We start from the raw sequence: 6000 nt of genomic DNA, 5'->3' as shown, positions 1-6000 counted from the left end.
CACCAATACCAAAATTAATATTCCCTTTATTTCAACTTGTATGGCATTCTTTCTAATTTGGAACTTGGAAGCTCTAATTTTTATTTTTATTTTTTGCAATTTTATGAAATTTTCACAACTTATAAAAACTCAAATTTCACTAAACTATTTAAGACTTAAACTTTAACGTGATATCGGACAAACTTACTAATAATTGGTATTTACAAATTCAGTAATTAACTCATAGAAGTCAGTAATATTTATATCGTTTTTTATGATTTAATTGCTATTTAATGGAGGTAATCCAAAGAAATTTTATTGGAAGAAAAAATTCAACTAATATACATGGCGGAAAAATAAAAGCCACATAAGGTAAATTAATGTACTAATTACAATCGATAAAACTAATGATGGGTCGAATTTGTCTGTTGGGATGGGACGTGGGGTATAAATTTGCGTGGGGATGAGTGTGCTGATGGATAATGACATAAGCAAAGGAACATTTTAGTTTTTTTTTTTTTCCATCAAGGAGCATTTTAGTTGAGGTACTAAAAAATGTATACGGAAGCTACAGTAGAATTCTTTTAGACTCAACTAGAGGTGTCAAATTAGCGGGTTGGGCTAAAATTGGCCAATAAAAATGAGCTGAGATAATAAATGGGTTGGACTAACATTGACCCAAAAGTTATTGGGAAAACTACATGACATAACAAACATACAATGGGTATTGACATTTAGTAGCTATAGTTTAACTTAATTACTTTTCATAGCAAACATTTGTATATTAATGACATTTAGTGACTCTCTATATATATACACACAAAGTAGAATACCCATCACATTAGTCACTTCCAACTCAACTTTCTCATCTCTCTCCCCTCTTCCCCACTGTTCCGCCACCGGCCACCACGGCCGGAGCTCCGGAATTGACAAAAGTTCATTTTTGACCGGAAGTTTGACGCCGCCATGGCTGCTCTATTTTTCATGGTTTGATAGAAGGATGTCGTGTAATTGCTGTAGCCTCGGATTTTCAGTTTGACGCCGCCATGGCTGCTCTATTTTGATCGGAAGTTTGACGCCGCCATGGCTGCATAGGCAGAAAGGAAAGCAACGACGCAACAGATTTGAAAAATTCCGATCTGAGAGGGAAGTTTTTGACCGGAAGTTCAATGAATTTTTGACCGGAAATTTTTCTCCAGATCTGTGTATACATACAGTGTTTTTAGATCTGTGTATACATACGGTGTATACATACACGGTATATAATATTTTTTGCTTTTTTCAAAGAAGCTCTTTTTGTATACAAATGAATAGAGTGAATTTACGCCTGTATACAAATGAATACAATCAATTTTATTTTTTGTATTCAATATTTTGAGTGTATTCATTTTTTTTTTTTTGGTATACATATGTTGTATACAGTGTTTTCGCCTGTTTTTATTAATATTTTTGGTGTATCTATGTTGTATACACCTGCATTTGTTGTATACATATCGAAAAATATGGTGTTTGTTAATTTTTGGTGTAAATATGTCTTTATGTATTCATTTTTTACTCGCTGTATCTATGAATACAGCAAGTCAATTTATGAATACAGATAATCATTTTCATGAATACAGTGAAAAATAGGAATATTTTTTTGTTGTATTCATGAATACAATGAAAATAAAAAATGAATACAGTGAAAAAAATGTATACAACCATTGGTAGTCGGGTTGTTGCTACAAAATGTAATTAGTGAAATATATGCTATGTGGCTTGAGTTAAGCCCAAATCTTTGTCATTTATGTAGTTTCCCCAAAGTTATTTGGGCTGAAATGGACTAAAAATGGGTTGGGTCATGACCCGCCCAACTTGACCCAGTTTTATTGAAGGGTCTATTTTCTAGAAAAAAAAAATTAGAAATATTTTCTAGAAATACATTTTTCGCGAAAAATATTTTCCTGAAAATAATTTTTACGGATTTTTCGTGGAAAATATTTTTTAAGAAAACAAGTTTTGTGGTAAATATTTTTCGAGAAAAACATTTTTCGTGAAAAATATTTCCCTTCATATTGAACACACCACAAACTTATAAGATAAATGATACAAGAAAAGTGTATATTAAACAAATAAACTAAATCTCAAGTAGTAAACTCAAAATTTAAGTAAGTCTTAAAAATAGGCTAGAATTGGGCCAATATTGGGCTAAGTTGGAGATCACTTTAAAATGAGCTATGTTGGATTGGGCTGAAATCAACCCAATATAAAATTATGTTGAGCCCAACCCATAAAAGTTTAGGCGGGTTGGACTGGTCATCACCTTTTGGGCCAAATTTGACACTCCTAGACCCAACCATATTGCTCCTCAAATGACGAAAATACCCCTAAAAAGCCAAGCAACCTTGTTGATTTGGTGTGTGCTTATTCCCCTTTATGGTATAGTGCTAGTTACAAGTCTCCCGTAAGTTTTAGTGAATGGTTAAAGGGAAATCTACATGGCATAACTAATACTAGTACATATTTATATTTAGTAGCTATAGTTTAGATAAATTACATCCTATAGTTAAGAGTAATATGTTAAATACAATTAATAGCTATATATATATATATAAAAAAAATTAGAATACCTTATTGCCATGTAGATTTCCAATTTTTTTTGACTGCTTCTGTTCTCAGCGACTGACTGCCACCAAAGCTCTGGCGAACGACACTCAAATACGACGTTGTAGCCTACTCCATTGCTCCTCTTATGATAGAACTGTTTAGGTTTTTTTTTTTTATTTTTCTACAGCTCTTTAATAGAGTCTGTGCTATTTTTGAAAAATTCATCAAAGAGCAACCGTGACAGGTAATTGCCCTAAAATGATTTGATATTTTTCGCAAATTAAGCTTATTTAAACTTTTTTTCTTGATTTTTTTTTTGTTCGATTTTGAGCTGTTGCTTTATAGGTGGAAGATTTTTAGTATACACGGAAAGAAAAAATAGGATTTTTAGGCAAATGGGACGAAATCCAGAAGTAACAAAAATTGGACCTTTTTGATTAAATTAGGATTGTGTATCGCCACATTTTCCATTTTCACATATATAATCGTTGTATCGCCGGAGATGAAGGATACACCGCTGGTTGTTGGTGATGATGGAGGATACAGCGGCGGTTGTTGGGTGACGATGACGACGATTGCGGTGTTTTCATAGATCTGGTGGCGTTGGTGTCAGATCTGGACGGAAACAGTCAGATTTGGCCTGAATCTCATCGAAAACAGATTTGACCGGAATCTGATTGGAAAATGCAAAATACACTGATTTGTTGTATACATACAACATATACGGTGTTTTTCGCCTGTATTTCGAAGAAGATTTTTTTTGTATACAAATAAATACAGTGAATTTGAAGTGTATACAAATGAATACAATGGATTTTATTTCTTGTATTCAGTTTTTGAGCGTATTCGTTAATTTTTTAAGTGCAAAATTCAGTGTTTTGAGTGTATTTTGAAGAATATTTTTTTGTATACAACCGATTTTAAATATAATAAAGTGAATATAGTATAAAAATAGCTACAAATGAATACAGTTGAATTGAATACAGTTGAATTGAATACATTTAACTTGAATACAAATCAGTTGAATACATCTGACTTGAATACAGCGAAATCTAAACTTGAATATAGCGAAATCTAAACTTGAATACCGCAAAATCTGACTGAGCCGAATTTTGAATACAATCTGAATTTTGAATACAATCTACTGTAGCTACGAAATGTAATTAGCTAAAGTGTAGCTATGCCTAAAAAGAAACCCTCAAAATGTAGTCATTTATGTAGGTTTCCCATGGTTAAACCCCATTGGGTATGTTGTTCTTGTTATTTAATGATTAAACGGATAACCCAATAAAATCATGTTAAAATTACTTTTTCATTCCTCATTATATAAAAGTGGCATTAGAATTTAGATAGAAACCCTATTCTTATTTCCTAAATTCAATTTTTCTTCCAGGCGAGGCATCAGACCTCTGGAGCAACTTTGATTTGCAATTTTACATTTTAGTTTAAATTATAGTTTTGTTCGTAAAGACATGTTTGATAGAATGTTGCATCCAAGTTCATATGGATTCATTTCTTTGAGGTTGGTATGCCTACAATCTCTTTGATTTAAATGACTAGAAAAATATTCTTGGTCTTTTTAATATAGTTCAATGCTTTATGAATAATATAAAAACTAATTCAATAATTAAATCAGTGGATAATGTATGATAAAAAAAAACTATTACATGAAATTATTCCTATTAATCATCATGTATAGCTAGTCGTAAGATTTAAAAAAAAGTTAGAAATAGATTGAAAATTTAAAAGAAAGTTGCACGGATATAACATTTCATATCCCTATCGCATACTAACATGATCATACAATTTAATTTTAGTCCAGTAGTTTCTCCGTTATTTTTTTTAGAGTAACATGTAGTCCCAACTTTATTTTAAAAATCAAACTCCCCTTCAACTTTGAGCAATAGTCATTCTCTCCCCTTTATTCTAATTGACTTTTTTAAATTCCTATTTTACTCTTACATTATCAACTTTTGTCTTCTTCTTTTTTAATCTATGTAACAAATTTTCTATAAAAAATAAATATTATCTTCTAGGTGAAAAAAAACTGAAAAATATTAATTGAGTATATAAGTTAATAATGTTTTATAATGAAATAAATTAGCATAATAAAAACAATAAGTTTTTTTAATAACAATCAATACTTTAATATCTATTTATACAACTAAAAATAGCAGGTAATAATAGCTTTATAAATATATTTTAATGCAACTAAAAAAAAAACACAATAGAGACAAATTCTTAAAAATTATTTATTTATATTGTAAATAAATTTTAAATTATAATTTAAGAAATATTCCATTAATTACAACCAAAACTTGTTTATTTTTATGGACAATAGAGAATAAGAGAGACGTTAAATTTAATTATACATAGACATGCTTGTACATACATATATTTAATACATATGTAGAAATAATTTATAAATATTACTATACTTTGGTTATAAAATTTCCACTTAAAAAAAATATTGAGATAACAATCATAAAAAACAACACTAGATTTCGTGACAAATTTATAAAAGTATTATTCCACTTAATATGTTAATGAACTTAAATAAATTTATAAATACCTAAGTTAAAAAAATAAATATTACATATAATATAAAAATATATTATATAAATGGAGGATTGAAAATGACAAGGACGAAATAGACATTGCATAGGATAAAGGAGGAAGAATGATTATTGTTCAAAGTTGAGAGGGGGAGTTTGATTTTTAAAGCAAAGTTGGGGTGAAAATGATTTTAACCTGTATGCTAATTGTGTGAGTAATTATATGAACGGATAAGTATGCTAATTAAGTTGGGATAATTTTATAAAAGAATAATGTATGCATTGCTGATTGTGTGATAAAAAATGACAAACTGTCAAAGAGAAACTTGAAAGAATAAACAGCATTTGAAGAGTGGGAATGAGACTCACACGAAGACGAAGGTTAGCTTCCACTTTCCACTGAAATTGACATGAATCAACAGTGGCAAAAAGGTCTGCGCAGTCAAAATATAACAGAACAGCTACAACAAACAGATTTCTCCACCAATATATCTCCAACAATGTAATTGCTCAATTTCAACTGAAATGACCAAAATATCCTGGAAATGCCAAAGCAGACATGTTGACCTGCTGTGTGCTTATTCTCATTTATAGTTCGAAAAATTAAAACATTGATACTTCAGGTTAGAATTGCACTTGCACATTCTCTCTAGTCAATTCAGGCATGGAAATGCCAAAGCAGATAGGTCATTAAAACATTGATACTTCAGGTTAGAATTGCACTTGCACATTCTCTCTAGTCAATTCAGGCATGGAAATGCCAAAGCAGACATATTGACCTGCTGTGCGCTTATTACTTCAGGTTAGAATTGCACTTGCACATTCTCTCCAGTCAATTCAGGCATGGAAATGCCAAAGCAGACAGGTCATTAAAACATTG

Source organism: Lycium barbarum, chromosome 6 (assembly GCF_019175385.1).
Source record: "Lycium barbarum isolate Lr01 chromosome 6, ASM1917538v2, whole genome shotgun sequence".
Taxonomy (NCBI): Eukaryota; Viridiplantae; Streptophyta; class Magnoliopsida; order Solanales; family Solanaceae; genus Lycium; species Lycium barbarum.
The sequence above is the reverse complement of the archived record's forward strand: the minus strand, read 5'-3'. Positions refer to the sequence as shown.